Source organism: Marmota flaviventris, chromosome 17 (genome assembly GCF_047511675.1).
Source record: "Marmota flaviventris isolate mMarFla1 chromosome 17, mMarFla1.hap1, whole genome shotgun sequence".
NCBI classification, from domain to species: domain Eukaryota; kingdom Metazoa; phylum Chordata; class Mammalia; order Rodentia; family Sciuridae; genus Marmota; species Marmota flaviventris.
In genome coordinates this window covers 12,810,909-12,834,443 of record NC_092514.1, presented here as the reverse complement: position 1 = coordinate 12,834,443, position 23,535 = coordinate 12,810,909, and the positions used below count along the sequence as shown (strand labels likewise).

The window sequence follows — 23,535 nt, the reverse complement described above, 5'->3', positions numbered from 1 at the left end:
GCAGTGCGCCTGTGCGGTCTGTGGGCTGGCCAGAGGCAATGGTCTGTAGCCGCCGGCGGCCGTGGGGCTGTGTTCTCTGTGCGGGTCTGAGGCCTGGAGGGCGGGGGCTAGCCCTCGTGGCGTCGGGGATCGCACCGCCGCAGAAGAACCGCTTAAGGCGCGAACACGCTGCGCTGGGGTCAGGGCGCAGCGCGACGTGTAGTAACGGAGGAAGGGGAAGGCGGAGGGAAAGGGGGGGGGGCTTCTTTCCGCGGCTCCCCTCGCCGCACCAGAGAGAGACGCAGCTCGGCGGAGATCCTGCCACTTCCCGGTTCCAAGGTCCTAGAGGCACAGGATTTGAGAGCCCCTGCCTGGCTGGGGAAGACGCCTACGGCCATGGGGACAGCAGGGAACGACTCCCGGAGAGCCCAGAAGCACGCGAGTAAGGCCACCCAGAGAGGCGGGTCGCAACCGGGAAAGAGCCAAGGACTAGGTCGAGACAAAGAAGACTGGGGGCCTTGGGGCTGGACTGCGGCCGAGGGGAGGCCTGCCCGCGCGCTAAAGGCCAGAGCGTGGTGTGGGGCGGCGGTGGCGCGACCCCAGTTCGCCCGAGTACGGGGAGTCACTCCAGCGCCCCAGGGGCACATAATTACGTGCCCCGGGCGGGGCCGCGGCAAGCCGGATTCTGAGCAAGCTGGCGGTCACCTAGCCCCAGGGCTGTGATTGAGTGTTTCTCTAGCCCGCCCCTTTTTAGGCTGCTTGCGGCCCAAACAACCATTCATTCATCCATCCCTCCATTCATTCATTCATCCATCCATCCATCCATCCATCCACTCATTCATCCATCCGTCCAACCACTCTTCTTTCCATCCATCCGATTATCCACGCCAAGGATCACACTGACAGGGCTCCCCCCACACACACTTTTTCCCGTTGGTCAGACAGTCACATTCTCTTAGGTCCCTACTTCCACTTCTTCCTGCTTGGCAGGAGAGGAGCACACCCCAGGGCCTCTATCACTTCACACTTAGGGCTTGCACCCAAAATTGTGTGCCAGGTGGGTGTGGGTATCTTCCTCCTTGCCCTCCCTGAAGCCTGATGCTCAGTCCCCTCTGGCCTCCAGGTGGGTGTGGATACATATTGGTGCCTCCAGGTCACCGGTTGAGGACTGTAAGGGCCTGATGACACAGAGGCATCATCAGAACCCCAGTGAACTGAAAGCTACTCGGAAACCTGTCAAATAGGAACAGATTTCCTGGGCTGTATCCCAGATGGAGTCCTCAGAATGCCCAGAGCCTCTGCCTGGGAATCAGCATTTTGCAACCAGTTGTGGGGCACCACTGGCATGATGCATCTTACACCCTCCCCAGACCTTAGTGCTGCCCCCCAAGCAGCCGCCTAAGGAGCAAGCCATTCTATCAGAAGTGAATCCCCAAGACCCAGGGCAGCCCCAGCTGCTCTCTGGACTCCGCATCTTTAAAACAGGGCTTCTTAGTGTCCACCTTTAATTATTGGGACTGGGAACAAGGGCGACCGGGTCCTGAGGCTGCTGGGGGAGCCAAGAGAAGGCCCACTGTGGGCACCATTGAGCTTGGTGGCAGAAAACCCAAATCCCTGCTGGGGACCACCAACCCAGTCGTAGATGGACCCCTTAACCCCTGGCACATCCTGGATTAGCTGTCTGTCCTGGAGGGCATGGACAAACTTGCCTCCCTCCTGTCCGAGGGATCAGAGGGAGAAAGTCCTCCTGGTAGCTTATGGGACCCCCCCATCCAATCAGACCCCCAAGACCTCCCTGATCTCGTGGCCCACCCTTTCACCCTCACTCATTGTGGAACCCCTCGCTATTCCTTGAATTCAACAGGTACCTTCTCACCTCAGAACCTGTGCACATGTTGGTCCCCCATTGCCTGGAATCCTCTTCCCTGCTTTCTAAGGCACTGCAGAATTGACCTATTCGTGTATTTCATGGGTATTTTTTTGTTTGCTTCTTGGTGTCTCCACGGTGGGAATGGTGCGGGTTCCCATTTCTGTATCTTGCTGAAGCAAGCCCCGGTCCTGACTGGGACTGGGCTCCTCCTCTTTGAATTGACAGCCCCCTTAGAGAAAACTGGAGCGAGGACAAGGAGAACCTCACAGCCGGGACAGGTCACATGACTCACCTGAGTCCCTCCGAGTACCTTTCATGGATTCTGGGGCTGTGTCCTGGGGGTCTATGGGGATGAAATGGTAGTGGGGTGCCTTGTCACAGAGGAGAGCAGCGCCCTGCATCTAACTGTTCTGCAGGTCTCTCTTTTGCTCCCTAGAGCTTCTTGAGGTAGTCCTGTGGCAGAGAAGTCCAGAGCCCAGAGGGCTGTCAAAGGTGGACAGATGGATACCCCTACCTGGCCAAGACCCTTCCATAAGTGTCACTGCAGAGGGGTCACAGGACAGCATGGAAAAGCTGGGATCGGTCCATCCCTGAGAGGTGAAACCCAGGCTCATGCCAAGGACACAAGTAAAGACAATCCGATCCCACCTGACTGCAAGATTCAAGAGAGGCCTTGATCACCTCTGCCCAACATGGCACCTGGGAAGCTCAACATGTATTGATTAGATGAACAGACAGAGTGGCAACATCAAGATTCACACTCAGGTCTGCATGGCCCCCACACTTCTTCCTGTTCTATCAGACCCCATTAGCAGGATTCCACAGGGTCATGGTACAGCATCAGCACACAGCACAAATGAAATCAATAAGGAGGAAAAGACCAGCAGAGGAGACAGCATGGCGGGCAAGTGGGTGGGTTTTCTGCTCTCCCAGGATCTAACTCCAACTTCTACCATGTGGACCCTGCCCCAGGGGAGAGGGGATCCCTGCTGCTTGGCTCAGGAGAGATCTGTGGGGCATTTGGGGGCTGCTCATAGGTCTCAAAAGGCCTTGCCGCTTCCTGGTGAGGCGGGGCTGTGCTCTGAAGGGTCCTGGTCTGGGCAGGTCTCCTTTTGTTTGCCCTTGAGCTCTGAATAGCTGCTTTCATGCAAAGTGCATTATCCACCGAGAGGGAAACTGTAGAGGAAGGGTAGGGGAGGTTGGGGGCACCAGAAGGAATGCAAACTGAGGATAAGGTTCACTGACAGGCCACCAGGGACATGGTTAGCCAGGGGGTCACCAGGTGGGCAAGGAGTGGGGAAGAGGACTATGGACTCCATCCCATACCAGATGCAAACTCAAATTCAAACTCAGTCCTGGGCTGGTAGCCTCAGTCTGCAAGTCTACAGGCCTGGAGGAATGGTTGGGGGGTCATAAGTGGGTCAGGTTTTTCCTTTATCATTTTTTTTTGGGGGGAGGGAGGTTTTATCAGGTATGTAACCAATTTATTGAATAGGGGTGGCAATTTCAAATTTCTATGTATCTTCCTCCTCCCCACCAGTCACCTGCTGCATTTCAGAGACTGGGTGACAGACAGGTGCAGATGATTGACTTGCCCAACTCACCCACTTGGAGTGTGGCAGAATGATTCATCCATTGGGTTGGCAAATATTTACTGAGCACCTACTACATGCTAGGCAGCGTCCTGAATGTTGAGGATTCAGATCAAGGAAGGGGGCAATGCTTCCATTTTAGTCTTGGGACAGACAAGAAACAGACTGGATAAGGAAATGATGTCTAGTCCTGTGGTTCAGTCTAGCAATGCATCCTTAGGCCGTTTTGTCATTGTGTGAACATCATTGAGTGTCCTCACACAAAGTGAGACAGCTACCAATGACACTAGGAGATGTGATCTTATGGGACCCCTGTGGCATATGTGGTCTGTCACTGGCTAAAACATTATGCGGTGCATGACTATAGTATGTTGCATGTAGGTGAGACATGTTGTGGAAAGACAAATAAATAAAGCTAGGGAAGAAGGCTGGGAGCCTGGCAGGGCCGTGTTGACACTGGGTGGTCAGGGAACTCCTATCTGACCACCAACTTGAAAGATTAAGGTAGGAAGAGTGTGAATACCTGGGGGAGGGGGGAGCTCTGTATGTGGAAGCAACTGTAAGGGCAAAGGCCCTGAGGCAGAGCTGGAGTGAGCAATGTGGCGAGTCAGAAGAAACTGGGGACAGAAAGGGGGCAAAAGGCCACACCCATGGGGCCCTGTATACCACTATAAAGACTAAATCTTTTACAGTAAATGAGACACGGAGTCTTTGTAGTGTTTTGAGCAGAGAAGTGACATGATTTCCCTTAGGTCCTCATAGCGCCCCCTGGCTACCATGAAGAGAATGGACACTTGAGCCAGAGCAGAAGCCAGAAGCCAGGAGGCCGGTGAGTGGCCCTGGACTGTGGTGGTGGTGGGGGTATTTAAAAGCCTTCATGCTAATCGGTTAACTTTCAACCGCCCAAGAGGCCCCATTTTTAGAGAATGCACCGGGAACTGCGCCCTGACGGGGTACACCGCGGGTGACCCTCCCCAGTCATCTTCCCACCGTGCAAACCTCAGTCCGCCCATTTCATGAGCGTATTGACTTGGGCTCGCGGCTGCCAGACCTCCCTCTCCCACGGATCCAGTTCTGTCTCCCAGACCAATCAAGATCATCTATTGCGCAAATTTCTCCTTTGGCTCGTCCACTGCGTGCCAGGTGGTGTTGCTTGGACCACTGGGAGACTGCCTTCACGGGGCTGGCGGGGCAGGGGTGCATTTGACAATCACAGCCCCGTGCCTTTCTGTCCCCGTCAGAACACTCTGACGCCCCACGCTCCCTCGGGGAGCTGGGCTACCATGTGAAACTGAGCAGACGCCAAAAAAACATGTTTTTCTTTGAAGGCAAAAAGAACTTCATATTTCAGCTGGTGGAAGGCGGGGCGGTGGTGGGGAGCCATCAGGAGTATAAATATCCAAGTTCTCTTTAAGTTTTGGGCACATTTTCAAATAGCCTGCGTGCCCCTCCCCCAAGTCCCCCTTCCTCCCCAAACCCTAGGGGCTGGCAGTAGAGGTTGGAGGATAAGCCAGAATGCCCCGGGAGTAGGTTCATGGCGGAAAGGCCGCTCTGCTGTCCACCTCTCGCGCTGGGACACATCTCCATCTCTTCCCCGGACTGGGGTCCACCTGACAATGCTGGTGGCCGGGCCAGGACCAGTGCTCTTTCTGCTGCCTTTGATCTGAATGGTCTTTGATCTCCTCTGTCTGCGGTTTCTCTGCCATCTGCCACCTGTCCGTCCATCCTTCCTTACGAGCCAGTGGGAGGCCATCAGAGGAGGCCCATGAACCTCCAGGCTCACGCAGGACCGAGTGTGAGTCGAGGCCCTCCCCCTCCAGCCACCCGGGTGGGACCCTGCTCACGGGTCATGGGGTCTCCCTGCAGGTCTGTGGCCTCATCTCCACAGCCTCTATGGTGTCCTTCTCCAGGGTGACCAAGGCGGTCAGCCCTTCCTCTTGGGGTCTTGGGGGGGGCCTCCCCTGGCACAGCATTCACCTCCCCTTCTCAGCCTCAGCATCTGAGTGAATTAGAAGTGGCAGGGTCCCGGTGCCATAGCAGGAGGCTGGCCAGAGGGTGAGGGGACAGAGAAGGCAAGATGGATGGGAGGTCGGGGGGTCAGTCTTACAGGGAGAGGAGTCTTACAGGATCTGCATTCTCTCTAGTCCTGAGTCCCGAGCACATCTTGTCCCTGGTTCTGATGACAGAACAGCTGGCCTGACCAGGGTTCTCTGTCACAGCCACAGAACAGCGAAGCCACACGCCTGCTTTGCCCCCTGCCCCGGTGCCCAGGGCCCAGATCCACCCCTGGGCCAAGTGGCTGAGGCCTAAAGGACTCTTTGCACCAACACAGACTGAACTCCAATCCCAGCCAGAGACTGACCCCCCACCCCCGACCTCAGCCACAGACTGACCCTTCGCCACAGCAGCAGCGGCTACATTCCGATCCCTGACCCCAGTCCCAGCCCCAGGCTGACCCCTACTCTCTGCCATATGTGGACTTCTGACCCCCGGCCACAATGCCTTGTCACAGACTGACACCTGGCTGCTGACCCGGCCACAGCCTGATCACAGATGCTGGTGGAGGCCCACTGTGGTGATGATCTGGAGGACACATTCCACCAGGCCACCAGGGACTGTTTCAGGATGGCCAGGAGAGGCCCAGCTCAGCGCCACCCCATCCCAGTGACGCACTGTTAACCCTGCACCTGCCTGGTGCTGAGGCCACAGGGCTGGGGTGACCACGGAGCCTGAAGCTTCTGACTCTTTCCTAAAGAAGAAGTCCAGCAGCACCAGGTGGGGGCAGCTGGCCAGGGGCCAGAGTGGCCCCTCAGCCAGGGTATGCAACCAGACACACACACACGCAGATACTCCAGTACAAGACACCTGGCTCAGACCTCAGTGTACACACACACACAGCACAACACTCACACATACACACTTGCACAACACACACACACAAATAGTAAGCACAAAATCACACACGCGGGGCTGGGGTTGTGGCCCAGCGGTATAGAGTGCTCGCCTAGCATGTGCGAGGCCCTGGGTTCGATCCTCAGCACCACATAAAAATAAATAAATAAAATAAAGGTATTGGGTCCAACTATAATTAAAAAATAAATATTCTTTTAAAAATCAGACACGCACTCCCCCACCCAACCAGACACACACTCATGTGCAAAGGCCCCACCCCTGCCACTGGACAGGGCTCCCAGGACACCTGCTCCTCCTCACCTGGATAATCCTTCAGCCCCAGGTGCCCAAGAATGGAAATGATGGCACACCCCCACTCCCTCTCCTCCTGAAAGGAGCGCAGGAAAGCACCCAGGACTGAGTCCTGGTTGTGCCTCTGTGGGGCCTGAAGGCAGCCCCAGCCCTCTGTGGGGCTTCCTCTGCCTCAGAGAGAACCAGAGAGCCGGCGGGGTGTGCTCACTGCTGGAGGGCTACTGAGACCTGGGGGCCCACGTCACCTGCACACTGGGGCTGCCAGCCCGTGTATAAATATGCATCCTCCTGGGGACACACACACTCCACAGTCACACAGACACACAGAGATGTGCACATAGATATGTGACATACACACCTAGGGACATGCACAGACACACACATGCACACCTAGGTGTCAGTCACCTGCCTTCGCACATCTTTTGTTGCCTGACTCCAACGATGGGAGTCCCTAGGCTGTGGGGATCTCTGCATGGCTCAACCACTCCTCCAGTGACCCTCTGGCCCCTTTCCAAGTTCTCCATGGGACTTTGCCCAGCCTGGACATAATGGTGCCAGGGATGACGACCATGGGGCTCCTCCTGGTCCCAAGGTGAGGACCCCTGGCTTTATCTGAGTGGCAGCTACAGCTCCTTCTCGCCCTGGCGGGTGATGACATGCCTTTAAGTCTCTGGCAATGACTTAAGTCAGCTCCCTCCTTGCTAAGGGAGACCCAGGCCCCTGCCTCAGTCTGCCATCTGCAAAATGGGACGAGACTGGGCTGACCTGTTGTGTTCACTTTGACGCGGGAGGGCACAGAACAGTTAGGTAACCGGAGGACACGGACCTGAACACCTGGATGTTTAGGGGCAGCTCAGCCCCTCGGAGCCTCCACCTGCCTCGGACAGGGCTTCATCTACTCAGCTCTGGATGGGGGTCGGGGGGGGGCGGTTAGGAAGGCAAGGACGTCCCAGCAGGAGCCGTGCTCAGAGCTCCATCAGCTTTCTGGGGACAGGGTGAGCCTAGGGACCATGTGAATGTCAAAGCCTGAATCTGCAGAGATGGGCTCTGGAAAGATGGAAGAGAAATTGCTGATCGAAGGCCTGGGGTTGTGGCTCAGTGGTAGGGCGCTCGCCTAGCATGCATGAGGCCCTGGGTTCGATCCTCAGCACCACAAACAAACAAACAAAAAAAATTGCTGATCGAAAAGGAACCTTGATTCGCCTGGGTGAGGCTGGGACTTGATCCCAAACACCAAAGATAAATAAATAAATAGATTGGGTTAAGGAGTGTAGCTCAGTGCCCGAGCACTTGCCCAGCATGCACAAGGGCCCTGAGTTCCATCCCCAGCACAGCCCTGGATACCTAGAGTGTCCTGAGTGGAAAAGTGACCGCTCCCATCCTCCCCACCCCCTAACAGGTCAGGTGCGGCTCCTGCTTGTCCCCCAGGGCCAGTCCCGGCACTGCCCCATCATGGCTGTTACCTGGGCACCTCTGGGCCCCCGTTTCTGGAGCTGAGAAGAGGGATATTGCTTTGGGCCTGGCTCTCCTTGCAGCTGGTGATAGGAGAGGGGTGGAAAGCAGTTTTCCACACTGAAGCCCCAAAGGTGGAGGGCGAGGTTGCTGTCACCCCCCAACGTGGCCAAGAGCTGGAGAATCCTATCATCCCAGCACACCTGAGAGCAGGTCTGAGGCTCCTTCCCCTGTGAACTCACAGAGCCAAGGGCCAGGCCCAACCAACCACGAGTATTCGCTTCTGGTCCTGTTTCTGTCCACCTCTGAGGTGGAAAGGCTGATGGTGGAGTGATTTTTAGACAATCCACAAAGCTCCTGCTATGGTTTGTAACCACCAACTCATACAGGACTCTAATCCCAGAGTCTTTATATTAGTAGCATTAAGAGGGTGGAAATTGCTGGGTGCCGTGGCACCCGCCTGTAAGCCCAGTGACTTGGGAGGCTGAGACAGGAAGATTGCAAGTTCAAGGCCAACCTGGGCCACTGGGGGAGACCCTGTCTCAAAATAGAAAATGAAAAGGGATGGGGAGGTAGTTCAGTGGTATAGCACCCCTGGCTTCCAACCCCAGAGCCTCAATAACAAAACAAAGAGGGCACAAACTTAATCCCACTATGGCGTTTAGAGGTGGGGTCTTGGGGAAGTGACTAGATTAGGTCATTGGAGTAGAGCCCCCCCCCCCCCCCCCCGTAGCTTTATGAGGTGACGGAGAGGGACCACAGAGACACAGATACATGTTCTCCCCAAGATATGATGCGGTCCCCAGGGGCTCTGCCAGAGCCTATGCCCTGCTATTTGAACCTTGGACCTCCAGAACCGTGAGCCAAAATAAACCTCTTCTCTTTATAAAGTAGTCTGCCCCCAGTGTTTCATTATAGTAACAAAAAACTGACTCACACAGCTCCCAAGACATGTGCCAAGAGACTCACGCCCAGATACTTCACGTCGCGTTTTGGAACCCCAGTTTTCCCCACCTTTAAAATGGGGGAGAATAGCAGGGCCTAAATCATGTTGAGGAGGTACTCAGAAGTCATCCTGGGGTTTGTCATGTTGTGAGCCCTTGAGAAACGTCAGTCCTGATGATTGTCACTTCCTCCTGGTCCGTGGAGAGGTAAGGCTTCAATCTCTGGGATTGAAGGATCACCTTCCAATTTCACAGTGATGATCTGAACATGGAACTGAGAAATCCTACTCACTTCTGCTGTCGGGTCAAGCGGAAGGCCACCCCCACTTTGACCCTCATGCCAAGTGACCACCACCATGTGCCCTGGGCTACGAGTGCTCCATCTCTTCATGACCTCCCGGAGGCCATGTGAGGGGCTCCTAGCTGCAGACCCAGAAACTGGGGTTCAGAGAGGGAGCTGAAGAAGGGTAGAAGCAACCGGAAGACAAGATTTCACCTCCATATAAGGAAGAGCTTGCTAACAGGCAGAGTTGCCCAGAAATGGAAGGGGTGAGCTGTGATGGGCGGTGGTGAGCGGCCTGGGACTGCAGGCATGCAAGGAGAAGGGGGCGGGCCGTGCGGGTGGGCGGCCGGGACACTGCCCAGGAGAGGACTGCTGGCATCTCTGGTCCTGTGACTTGACCCAAGGCCACGTGAGCAGGAATGGAATTCCAGAAGGTCAGCGCTGGGGGCCAGGGTGACTGCACTCCTGCTTCAAATCCCCACGTGAAAAGTGGGGGACTGGAGAGAGGCCAAGTCCCCTCCCCGGGTCACAAGAATTCCTTGTTTTGAGGCAAACACCTACCTTTAGAAAGGTGTAAAAAGACACAAAAATAGAAAGAAGACGTCGGTCCAGAATCATCCTCCACGCAAGACTCTCAATATTTCCTTGCTATCTTTTTGTGCGTGCCTCAAATTTGGCTAGAAATCCTAATGTGCTTCAAAATGATTTTTATTGAGATATGATTCACATAATATAAAAGTCTCCCTCTCAGCTGGGCACGGTGGTGCACGCCTGGAATCCTGGGGACTTGGGAGGCTGAGGCAGGTGAATCACAAGTTCGAGGGCAGCCTGGGCAGCTTAGCAAGTCACGGTCTCAAATTAAAAAAAAAAAAAAAATGAAAAGAGCTGGGGGTGGGGCTCAGTGGTTTAGCAAGTATGAGTCCCCAGCGCTGCGTTAACAAACACCCCCTAAAGCGGACAATCCTGTGGTTTTTGGCACATCCACAGAGCCGTACAGCCAATACCATCATCTGATATTAGAACTTTTGACTCCCTCCCTAAGAGAAACCCCGCCCCATCAGCAGCCACCTTTTTCTTCCTGCTCCGGTCCCTGGCACCTACTCAGCGACTTCAGGATTTGCATGTTCTGGTCATTTCATAGGAACAAGGTCAGAGGCCCTTCTGCACCTGGCACTGGTGTAGTTTTAATATGCAACTTTCGAAACCTATTTTCACCTAGAATGACAAAGTCACCTTTTCCATATTGCCACCAAGATCGTTACGATAAATAGGCTGGACTCTTGCGTACGATGGAGAGACTTTTAATAGTTTCCGCAACTCTCTGGGTGACCACCAACAGCTCGCTGAGGCCCCACTGTTGCTGGGCCAGACCAGTTTGGTGGCCTCCTCCTTGGCCTCCCTGTCCCCGTTCTTGCCTGCGTTGGTCCTGAGGGCAGCCAGACGAGAGCCAAATGGAAGTCAGATCCTGTTCCTCCCTTATCCAGAACTCTTAATGGCTCTCATCTCCCAGAGGACTTTAAACCAAACTCCCCGCCACAAGTGGCAGTCCCCCGTGCAATCTGACCTCTACCCGCTAGGCACTGCCAGCGGCTGGGAAGGTCGGGATAAAGGGTTTCCATCCCTCACCTTCCTCAACTCACAAATGACACAAGTCCAAACTCAATGACTTCACCTTCTCCCACTCTCTCCTGGGCGCTGCTCTAACACGCCAAGTATAGCCCCACCCCAGGGCCTTTGCACTAGTCCTTGCTTCTGTCTGGCACACATCTCTCCTAGATATCTGCCCAGCACCCCAGCCACTCTCTATTCGGGTAGGTCGGCTGTCTTTTTCTTCCTAACACTCACTACCTGATATATCTGTTTGTTCACTGCCTTCTCTCCCTCTAAAATGGCAGCTCTGTGGCAGGTTGTCTTGTTCGCTGATAGATCCCCAGCACCTAGCCTGGGGTTGCAGCTGTGACTAGTTGGGCTGTTTCCAATAAAATCAGGAATGTAAAGAAGCAAATGGAAAACCCAGGCACCCCACACGGCAGACGTTACGCACGGACGGTGGACATGTGGTGTCGTCGTGAAGTGAGCCAGCATCCTTACATCAGGAGAGGTCACATAAAAAAAAAAAAATCCAAATTCCGGCTGCTCCAGAAAACCCGGCTCTGGTCATGTGGGGCCACACACCCTCGGGACCACCACCATCAGCAGGCATGGAGAGCCGGGCCCGGGGCTCCCGCCCATCATCTGTCCTGGGGTTGAAGGCCTTGTGTCCCCTGAGAGACACCCGAGTTGTGGTGTCCGTAGGACAGCTTTCTCTGGGGAGACCTCAGGTCTCCCCAACAGCTGCCGCCTGATATGCCAGAGCCGTATCAGCGCCCTGAAGGGCCCCAGCCACCAATGAGGGTTCTCCGTGTCTTTGTTCCACTCGGGGACCTTCCTGAGCACACCGAGCTCTCTCCATCCCTAAGTGCCCAGCCTCCACTTCATCTTGTGTCTTCCAAGGGCCCCACTTTCCCCTGAGGAGCCTTCGAGGTACCCCGGCATTGTACGTGTGCCTGGTGTGCCCTGCTTCCATCTGGACCCTGAGCTGGGGGGACTCTCCCCGCCCCCCAGGCCCTGGCAGAGTGCAGTCTGGCACCTGGTGGGCCTGCAGGGACATTATTACCCAGGAGCACCATGTGGGGGCAGCGGGAGGAGCTGAGGGTCTGATCTGGGTCACAATCGGTGCCCCCATGCCCTTGTCAGTCACCTCTCATGCACCAGGGGTCACAGGGGCACAAAGATGTAAAACCCAGTGGTGGGGCGGGTGGGGGGGGGTTGCAATGGGAGACGGGTCCAGCCGGGCCACGGCAGCTGGGCCTGTGTGTGCTCAGGATCAGGACAGAGGGCTCCACGCTGGGACGCGTCCCACGTTCTCCCAAGGCCTCAGTCTCCCCACCCGCACTGAGTGCCCCCCTGATCAGCGGCGGCCTCTGAGGCCCCGCTGCCCGGCCCCGCCTCCCCATCCTGGAGAGGTTTTCCGGGTACTGCGGGCCCTGCCTTCCCATCCATCAGGATTTTGCTGCATTCCTGTGAGTCATTCTCCAAACAAACCGTGCGAGGGAGAGAAAGGAGCAGGGGAGGGGGAGGGGAGGCTGGGAAACAAACCCAACCCTACTTCCTCCCTCCCGCCTGCCCCCAGCGCCCCCTTCCATGCACTCATGGGGCTCCCAGGGAGAGCTCTGGAGTATGAGGCAGGTCAGCTCGTGCTGTGGACTTGCTGTGTGACCTCGGGCAAGACCTTTGCTCTCTCTGGGTCTCTGGAGAAAACCACCCTGAAAGGTCCGCACCTACAGGATGGTAGAAGGCTCTCAGAAGCAGACGAGGCAAGGTGTCGTCCTGATGTTTCTGAAGTGCTCCCTTCCGGGCCTCAGTCTCCCCACCTTGGTAGGCACACCTGGAGACTCAGCTGGACATGGAGAGCCCAGATGTCCAAGTCACCTGTGCCAATCGCAAGGCTGGGGCCAGCCGGCAGGGCCTCCCACAAAAAGCCCTAGTCTCAGTGGCTGCTGTGTGGCCATTCCCTAGTGGCAGATGAAATGCCACCTTTGGCAATCTCTGACTCATAGGCCCAGGGGCCAGAGGATGAGGAGGGGCTCTGGGTAGACCCCAGGTCAGGGGTTGGGAGGGACCTCTCTTCACCGCAGCAGCCCTCAGCCACAGCTGTGTGTCCATGTTGTGTGGGGGGGGGCAGTCGTGCATGCTGGAGAGCCGGACGGGTACCCCAGGAGGCTCTGGTCATGTGGCTTGGAGCCTGAATCATGGATCCGGGGGACGGGAAGTGTGTGTGTGTGTGTGTCTGTGGGACACTGTGTGTCAGCACGGGGTGGGGGGGTGGGAGCCAGCTCTTCCTCCCCAAATGCTCCTTCCTGTGGCGAAGACTCTCTCTGAACTGTCTCTCTGAGAAGCAGGTTCCTGAGTCACCTTGGCTGCTGCCACCACCTCTAATGGCAGGAGGGGGTGGTGGGGGGCTAACCAACCGCCCGTGGGGCCTCCCTGGTGTGCATGTGCGTCTCTGCCGCCGGAGCCCTGATGTGACGTGGTCGTGCGGTGAGGCCCGGGGCAGTGGGAAGTGTGTGTGAGCCTGGGTGAGAGGGATCTGGGAGGGTAGGAGAGGGGTGTGTGGGTGTCCATGAATTGACCACAAGTGGCAGGGGCGCGTGGGCGTGTCCACGTGGACCTGAATGAGTGTGGGGGTGTCGTCTCTGCTGCCAAGTGAGCTGGCACCCGGTGTGGTGTGTGCGTGCATGTGCGGTGGGCAAGAGAATTTCCTCCCCAAGAGCCAGGCTTGGCCACGTCCGTTTCCGAGCGCTCGAGTTCTCTCCCGGCTCCTCGGGGAGCGGGTTCAAGAGCCTGGGAGCTGCACCCAGCAGCCTGCACAGCACTTAGCCATGGGCCCCCTCAGGGTTCAGAGCCAAGCTCGGGCCCTTGGCCCAGACAGATACCCTAACACATGGAACTTTGGACTTTGTTGGGGTTCATGAACCTGAGCAGGGGGGCCCCACTTCCACAAGGCCCGGCAGTTCCACGGACCTAGAAGCAGGCGCTTAGGGCCAGAGCCAGTCCTGAGGCCTAGGAGTGGAGGGGTGTGGAGGGCAGGCCTGGTGGTAGGGGCCTCTGGAGACAGGTGATAAGAAGGGAGTGGGGTCCTGGGCACCTGGGGCTGGGGGCACTTCGGAGTGTGAGAAAGCAGAGAGAGAATGAGAGGAGCCAGCTCTGAGTGTCCCTGCGATGGTGGACAGCACAGTCACATGCTCAGAACCTGCTCTGGTACTGACCGGCCCTGGGTTTCCTGAGCTTCCCCAGCTGCCCCGGGAGGAGGAAGGACGCTACCCATCTTCAGAGGCTCTCAGCCAGGCCTGCAGCACTCAGGCCCTCCATCGGTGGTCCTGCTGCTGCCAGGGACTCGGGAGGAGTCCCAGGAGGACACTCCTCTCCTTCCCTTCTACTCTCTGGATCTGTCTTCCCACCTGTTCAAATGGGTTGGGGTGGGGGGGGCCCTGAGAGACCCGGCGGCCACCCCCGACTCATTTCTTGGGAGATAAAAGCTGGCCTGTGTGTGGCTGCGGTCTCTCGAGGACTCCACACCCACCCTGCACCTGAGGATAGGGCAGGCCCTCAAAGGACTCTGAGATAAATGCTCCCTTTGTGCTTGGATCAGAGGGTGGCAGGGGCCCTGATCACAGGGTTCAGCTCCGCGCCTCGGCAGTCGTAAAGTCGGAACATGCTGGGTGTTTCCAGAGACCTTGAGCATTGAGCACAGAGGAAGGGTGGACGGTCTCTGGTCTCTCCTGACTCCCAGGCCATTGCTCTGCGACGCTCGGCCGGTTAGCAGGGGAGTGTGGGCAGGAGGTGGCCAGCACGGAAGGACAGGTCCACAGAGAATCCCCAAGTCTCAGACACGGCACGGGAGCTGTCTGGGAATCCCAGGAGACGTACGAGAGGGGGGACTCCCCTCGCCCTCCCATCAGGACTCAGCCTGGGATGCTGAGCTGAGAAGGGGGCTCGCCTGAGAGGGCGGCCCAGAGGGGAGGGCAGGAGATTGCCAAGGCCAGCTCCCATTCACTCGGTGGATGCCAATTAGCATTAGTGTCAGCAGAGAAAACCGGGGTGCGCCAAGTGACCAGCTTCCCAGCATTCATCAAGGGCCCTCTCTCAGAAGGGCCACCCCCTGTTTTATCTCCAGATCCATATACACTTGGAGAGACCCAAAGAGGAAAAGGAGAAAGTGCGGGGTCACAGGGAAGTGAAGTGGCGGGGGGGGGGGGGGGGGGGATGGCAGATGGGACCTGAGAGACCCGGGGGACCCACTCCCTCATTTCTTGTAGGTGGACAGTGGGGGAGCCCAGCTATGTGGCTGCAGATTTGTAGGCCTGCCCAAGGACTCCAAGAGCTTTCTGTCCTTGAAGCCACATCAAGTCCCCAGGGGGGCTGTGATCTCCTAAGTCAGCTCAGAGATGACGGCCTCGGCTCAGCCTCTAGTAGCCCCATCTCACTGGGAATGAAAACCGCAAAAACCTTCTGGAAAATCTTTCCCCTCTAGCCACACTGCCCCCCTCGGTGTTCTGACGACCCCGGGAAGCACATTCCTGCCCCAGAGCCTTTGCACGGCTGTTCCCTCCACCAGCACCGCCCTTCAGCCATGCACGGGGCCCACTCAACTGCCTCAAGGGTTGGTTCTTCTTTGCTTTCTCAGTGCGGCCTCTTCCACCCCATGCCCCAATCTCAAACTTGCAAATGTCTGCCCCACTCCGAGAGAGGCTCGGCAATGTACTTGCTCAGTGCGCTCGCTCAACAGCTGCACAGGAGCAGGAGCTCCACCAGGCCAGAGAACACTGTCTGCTTATCCGTGGGCATCCACAGCCTGCCCCGCTCCCAGTAGGGCTCCGAGTGTTGTGAGGAGAAGAAACGTGTGCCACCCCCTCCAAGTCTAGGCCCCGTCCCCTGGTCAATGGCTTGCCTATGGATAAGGGCGGCGGTTCACAGTGTCCTTCACTGATCAATCCGGGACATCTTCCTGGCTCCCTGGCACCCAGACTCTGCACTCATCCCTCAAACCTTCCCCTTCACTGCACAGAACACCCCATCCAGCCCCCTGCTCCCCTGAGCCCTCTCTTCTAGGCCCCCAGCCACCCCTCGCCCACCCTGGCCCCGTCTCCTACCTGGTCTTCCTCCCACCAACTGCTGGCCTCACATTCTGCCCGCCCGCACACACCATCCTCGTCATTCAACCCAGAGCCCGGGTGCCCCATGTCCCACGGGCCAAAGGCCAAAGTTCCCCTCCAGGCTGGCCATTACTGAGCCCCATCCCTGTTGGCTGGACCCAACTGCCCAGGGCCTCTTGACACCTCAGGGCCTTTTCTCAAACAGACCCTGGCAGCCAAAGGCCTCATCTTCCCTCCGCCCACTCTGAGAGTCTGATCTCCACCCTTGGCGTCCCCCAGGGAGGCAGCCCCATCCCTGGGCCACGTGCTACTGTGCTACTGCTCTGCAGCATGACCTCCAGCTCCCCTGCTGGCCTGGAGCCTCCCTCGGGGCCTATGAAACAGAGACTCAACAGACTTTTTTTTTTTTTTTTTAAAGAAATAATGACAGAAACAAATCAGTGAGCAGGTAAATCAATGAGTGAATGAGTTGAACAATTCTAGAAATAAGTCTACAGTCGAGTCCTGGGTTCGGGCAGGTCTCTGCGGCTCTCTAGTCTTCTATGTGGCCCCCCCGCCCCCGGGTGGGGGACAGGCTTGAGTGATGGGAGGGTGTACCAAGCAGGATGGGCTATGCTCCGTTACGGTAACGAGACCCCCAAATCTCAAGAGGTCAAAACAACACGACACATACATCAAGGCGGCAAGAGGCTCCTTCTCGCTGAGCAGTTGCTACCCCAACTTTGGGCTGCTAGAAGAAAAGACAGCATTGGCAACCCCACCCTGCCTATGAGATGCTTTGGCTCAGAAGAACCACATATTACTTCTGCCCAGATGGCCTCAGCCAGGACTATTCTCATGACCCCACCCAAGCAGAAGATGCCACCATGGGCTTGGGAGGTGGAGGACCCGAGGTCTTGGGCCAACACTTCAAGTAACACCAAAGACAGTATGAGAGTGGAGGTCTCCTGAGCCTTGGAGGCTGGGCTGAAGATTTTAGACTGGGAGATGCATTTAATATTCACGGTAAACGCAGCTCCGTGGCAGAGCACTTGCCCGGCACCGGTGAGGTCCTGGGTCCCATCTCTAGCATAAACAAATGAAAAAAAACAGGGCTGGGGAGACAGCTCAGTGTAAAAATTACCCCTGCGTTCAATACCCAGCATCCAGAAAAACAAAAACCAAACAAACAAAAACTCTTGGGTAATATTCTGTAGCCAGACTAGAAATGTCCCCATTTTGCAGTTGAGACAGCTGAAACCCAGCGGGGACGGATTCACCAAGGTCACCCAGCTTGTGAGAGGTTGGTCAAGGTCAGAACCAGGTCTGTGTGATTCCAGACTCTTAACACAGCCCACGGCCAGCACCAGCCAGCCCTTGGCTTCCTCTGTAGAAGCTGGCTGATGGTCAAGCACTGGCTAGACAGGTGTCCCCCCGCAGGAGGTCATACAAAGCCTCCTGACTCTCCATGGTCCACTCCCAGGTATCCTATGCTAAAACTCCTGGAAATGATAAGACCAGTTCCAGATTTTGTTGAGAGAGAGAGAAACTGAGACCCAGAGGAAGAAGAGATGGGCCCCAGGTCACGTCATGGAGATAAGATCACAAGTCTCTTTCTTTCTTTTTTTTATATTTTATTAGTTGTTGAAGGACATTTATTTATTTACTTATTTATCTGTGGTGCTGAGAATCGAACGCAGCACCCCCCCCCCCAACACACACACACACACCTGCTAGGGAAGTGCTCCACCACTGAGCCACAACCCCAGCCCCCAGGCTCTTTCTACCTTCAAGTCTCCAACTGCCCTGACAACAGTAGGTGCCCTGGGAAGCCTTGGTCTGAGCCAGAGCCCCTCCGAAGTTGGGTTGGCCAGGCATACACAACTCTACCAAGCAGCAGCCAGGGCAAGGTTGCAATGGGCCACCAAGGCAGCGTGCCAGGCCCTGGCCCATTGAGCTGATCATGCTCTTAAGAGCTGGGCAAGTTGGCTGGTTAGCAGGTGGTAGCTCATTGCTTCTAGGGACAGACCCACCAGGGAGGTGAAAGAAGTGTGGAATAGGGTAAGCGTCTCTACCAAGAATCCACACCCAGGATTTCCAAAAACAAAGGCCTTGGGGGCCCTCTGAGAAGCCGTGTGTGCAAGGGGAGGGCTGCAGAGAGTAGCATGGAACAAAGAAGAGAGGTCAGTGGAGTTTGAAAACAGACCCAGTTCTGTGACATTGACCTCTCTGAGCCTCCGTTTTCTCATCTGAAAATAGGAACCTGATCAAGATTATATATGATGTGCCCAGCACGGTGTTGCATGCCTATAATCGGAGAGACTCGGGAGGCTGGGACAGAAGGATCTCAAGTTTTGAGGGCAGCCTCAATAATTTAGGGAGACCCTGTCTCAAAAGAAAAAGGAAAAAAAATAAAAGCTCAGTGGTACACTGAGTTACTGGGTTCTATCGCCAGTATGAAAAAATAAATAAAAAGGTTACCAATGATGTACCCAGTAAGTACCTAGTGTCCTCAGCTCAACAAATAGTATATGCTCAATAAATGTTGCAGTCGTATGATCCAGTAAGGATCATATTTGTTTGTCCACTCGGTCCCCCTACCTGAGCCCAAGAACCATGACCCTTCCTGAGCTACAGTGGGGCCCCTTGCTCCAACCACTACAAAAGGGATCTCATAGGGTCCCTCTCATGTACCTAGGAGCTTCATCAGAAAGCAGGTCCCATCCCACAGTCAAATGCTGAGCCTGCATCCAGTCCCCAAGCAAGTGTGAACAGTCACTGTGGCCTGCTTCCCTCCAAGGACAGCTGTTGTGGATGTGGCAGGCTGAGACAGGAAGTGGATTGTCCCCAGCCTCCTGTCACCCCATCTCTGCCTGGAAGCCTTCAGTTCCTCGGTTCCCACGTTATCCCCCTGCCCACCTGGGGGTAGGGGTGGGAGGTGGGGGAGGAAGAGTGAGTGACAGCCATCTCCTCGCCTCTGAGTCCTCTGTATTCTTTACTGTTCCAGGCATCGAGTCCACAAGCATTTACTGAGCACCTACCACATGCAAAGTTCTGTACTTAACCACCATGAGAGAGAGACGAAAGTTGAAAGGACACGGCCACGCCTCCAGAGAGACCACAATCTAGCAGACGCTTTCTACCCGTTATTGATGCCATACGGCTCAGCGGTTACAAACAGGCTTTGAAGTCACACGGGCCCGGGGTTTGAAGCCCAACTCTGCCACCTGCCAGCTGGGTGCCTCTGGGCACACTGCTTCTCCCCCACTAAGACTCGTGTCTCCAACTGCAGAAGGACATGTTAACAGGATCTACCTCGTGGGTGGTGACAAGCTCCTGGGCACCAAGAGCTTCACACAGAGCCGGGCAAGGAGGAGGTGCACAGTTCATGTGAGCCACGCTGGTCACCTTGACCGGGGGGGAGGGCAGGGCTCGAGGTGTGCCAATAAGAGACCTTCCTTCAGGTTTCCGCCACCTCATTAATCACAGCGGACTGTCTGCCCGGCTGTGATGCCACCTGACGCCCCTGGCAACCAGCCCATTCACCTCCATTTTGTCCGCAAGGACAGCTGGGGACGAGGACGGGGGTAGGGGTTCAAAGCTGGGGGTAGGCATGCCAACTTCTTTCCCAAGGCCAGGCATGTTGGGACCTCAGCCAGCCGTAAGATATCCACCTAGTAGGGCACACTGCCAAGAAGCTTATATAGGGACACCACTCCCCACCACACACACACACACACACACACACACACACACACACACAGTAGGTCCACAATAAGCATCCGTGGCCTGGAGTAGTGATGGGGAGCCAGGGGGAGGCTAGGCTGTGTCCTGAGATAAGGTAGGTGACATAAGCTTAACTGCCATCTGAGGAGCCTGCGTTTGGCCTTCTTGGTAATAAGGAACCACTAAAGGGGCTGGGGATATAGCTCGGAGGGTAGAGTGCTTGCCTTGCATGCACAAGGCCCTGGGTTCAATCCCCAGCACCACCAAGAAAAAAAAAAAAAAAAGCCCAGCAGTCACTGAAGGTTGCTGGATAGCAGAGTAAACTCTGCCTACCTTTCCAGGCTCATGCCCTGCCTCCTTCAAGTGAGCTAAAGCATGCTATGATTGCTCCTTACCTCCTCATCCCAGTAGCAGCCAGTATTTTGCCCCAATCAGGACTCTGCTACATCCATTTCCCTACCTGGAATGCTGTTCTTTGGATTCGCCCACACTTATCCCTCCTTGCAGGTAGACCTTAGAAGCCTCTCTGGATTTTCCCAGTCTGAGCTCAAACACGGTTCTCTGCTTCATCTAAGTGGGTTATTTGTGCATTAGAGCAAATGGGTTCCTTTCTAGGGTTGCCTCTTCCAGACTGGGATCCTGGAAGCACAGACCCCAACCGTGACTCCTCTCTGTGCCCCCAGCATCACCTGACAGAAGGCCGGGCCCCATAGGGACCTCCTAATGGGTGCTGCAATGTGCTTTAGGGTTTTGACTCTGAGATGGCACAGAGGAGATCAGGAGGTGAGGAAGGATGGGACTGGAAAGGCAGAAAGGGTGGGCCAGGTGCAAGGGAAAGAGGGGTGAGGAGGAGAGGACAAGGGGGACACTTTCCAGAAACCACATGAGCAGCTCACCTATTCCTGGTTCCCTTTTCCCTTCCCTCTGTAGAGAGAGGAGAGAATGAGGGAGAGGACGGGATGCAGCCCACCCCTGGGCTGAGGGTCCCTCCAGGGTGCACTTGGGGTAGGGCGGGGAAGTGCACTCCACTAGATCACAAGGGCTCCCACAGGCCCCAGGGTCCCCAGTCTGGGAAGAGGGCTCAGGACTGTACTGCAGTCCCCAACCCCATTGCCATCCCACAGGGAGCAGGCAGGAGACTGAGGAGACAGGACAGTCAGACCAGACTGCCCCAGTGACCTGATAATCCACCGGAAGGATGCATTCAGACAACCCTCACCTTAGGCTATCTGTCTCCACCCAAGGAACCAGACCAATCCCAGGGGTCAGAGGCTCATCTTGTCGGAGGGGCAGGGGTTGTTTGGGGGGACTGAGGGAGGAGAAGGGCCTTTATTACAGAGGGCAGGAACAGCTTCATGGGGGGGGTGGTAACGCAAAGATGGGGGGGGTGAGATAGCTTCTCTACAAGGTCACAGTACCGCTCTCAAGGGCTCCAGGCACACGGTATGCAAACCACAATTGTGTGCAGGTCAGAGTGGCACGGAGTCAGAGGGCAGTCGTGGGTCCCCAGGGGCCAAGCCAAAGATGGCTCAGCGGCAGGAGGCCTGGGGGCAGCTCTTGCCTCCAGCTGCTGGGAGGCAGCGCTGAGGTCGGGATTCGGTGGAGGCCGTGGCCTCGCGATCCGGTGGTGAGGTGGGACGCCGGATGGCGACAGCCCCAGCCTCCCCGGCCCCGCAAGGCGCTCGGGATGAGAGGGGCTGGGCTGCGGAGGCCCTGCTCGCCGCGCCCTCCCCGGCGGGCGTCGTTTTCCAGGTAATTAAGGCCGCTCGGGCCAGCGCGCAGCTGCTTCCGCGGCCGGCCGCGCCTCCGGCCCGGGCAGGTGCAATTAAACCCGCGCGTTCGCGGCCATTAAGCATTAATGCAGCTCATTAGCATAAGAACCAGAAGCCGCTTTGATGGCGGCGGGCCCCGCGGGGCAGCGTGCGAGCCCCAGGGCTGAGGGCGGCGCCCAGCTCCCCACCTGCGGGGCAGGCAGCCTGGGCTCGCGGCGCTTAGCCACCCCAAGCCAGGTCTGGGACCAGCCGCTCTGTTGGGAATCCCCAAGGCCAGGCTGGGGGACCAGAGGAGGGAGTGTGAACTTGACCCAGGGCGGCCCAGTCCGGGTCCCAGGAGCACGAGTCTGCAGGTGAGGGAGGAAGCCCAACCCAGAAGCCAGGGGCCGCTTTCAGAGAAACAGCTGGAAACCGAGGTGCCCCGCAGCTCACCCAGCACCCCCCAGCCTGCAGTTGGTTCACAACACTGAAAATAGTAGTAGCTTAAGCTTTGCCAGTTCTAAAAGCACTTAGCCATATTCTCTTTATTCCTCCAACTACTCTAGAAGCTGGTGTGTAGTTTAACTCTTTCCATCCCACCTGACAGAGGAATAAACTCAGGTTGGGGAAGGAACACTTAAGATCTCATGACTGGTGAAAAGCCAGTGAGGATTTGAACTTGAGGCTGGGCTCAGAACCAGGAAGCCATCCTACCACGTGTGGCCTGCCAAGAGAGGTAACAGGGACAGGTGGGGGCTGTGGCCAACTTGTGAGCTGGGCTTCCTACCCAGCAGACAGCCAGTTCCACCAATCATGGCCTGGGGGAGGCAGGATGTAAGAATCCATACTGGGGTTGGGGTTGGGGTTGTGGCTCAGCAGTAAAGCAATCGCCTAGCATGTTGGAGGCCCTGGGGTCCATCCTCAGCATCACATAAAAATAAATAAATTTTAAAAAGGCATTGTGTCCAACTACAACTAAAAAATAAATATTAAAAAAAAGAAGCCAGATTGTAAATTGGATATTGGGAATTGCCTGAGATGACTTGCCAGCAAATCAATGGATCTGCTCCCCCCTCCAACAATAGGTGGACCTTCAAAATCAGCCCGTTGGCTGGAAGTGGCAGGAGGACCACCCTTTTGCCACGCTGGTCCAACAAATAGCAGCATTCTTGATAATTAACAGGTGTTCAGAAAACACCAGTCAAGCAAACGAATGAACAAATGCATGAATAAATGCCTCTCTCACCAATGGGGGGGGGGGGGGGCAGGTCGTCTGATTTCATCTTCCAGGCTTTCTGCGGCCCAGGGGGGTGGCTCCAGGAGAGCACAAGGGCTAAGAAGAAATGGCAGGTGGGGCCTGAGGCAGCAGTGCTGAGCTGTGCTGTGGCTCCGGGCGTCCCCCGGGGCAGTGCCTGGAGCATTCCAAAGTCAAGGTTGTTGCCGACAGACGTCTTGAAGGCCCCAGTCGGGGAGGGCCAAGAGCCCTGGAAAAGGAAGACTGCCTGGTTCTACTTGGCAGCGTTGGAGCAAGAAGGAAATGCCTTCCAGCTGAAAAGCCCAGAGAAGGTGGGCAGTTGCCCAGAACCACACAGCAGGAGTCAGGTCTCCTGCTCAGTCCTGGATGGTTGAACTTTTATCCTGTACCTGGATCAGCCTCCGGCCTAGGTCCAGGACTCCCTGTGCATCCTTCATGTCCTGTCTTAGCCTGTGATCAATAAGCATTCCCATACACAAATGCATGATGTGAATAACTGGACTCTTTGACTAATGTCTTCCCTCCAGTGCCCACACCTCCCCAAGGGCAGGGATTTTATCCATCCAGAACATGGTGCAGTTCACTGCCTGGCGCACAGTAGGCCTGCAAAGGTAGATGTGGGCCAGATGGGAGCACTGTTACTAGTCACCGTGCCAAGGAAAAATCTGGGCCTGGTGTGGGCTTTCCTGCCTCCTCGAGCCCCCCACCCCCCTTCTCCTTCTCACAGCTGGCTAAGGGGCCTCGATGGGCTTCAGTGCCTCCACAGCTGAACTGGCCTGGAGAATACAGGCAGGGGACGGCTTAC

At 56.3% G+C, this 23,535-nt stretch overlaps 1 protein-coding gene across 2 annotated transcripts in view; it reads right to left on the bottom strand.

Moving 5' to 3' along the window:
- The window catches only part of Rai1 (retinoic acid induced 1), a 115,609-nt gene that overhangs the window by 76,685 nt on the left and 15,389 nt on the right, over positions 1–23,535 (bottom strand). The gene's annotated exons all lie outside the window — the stretch shown is intronic.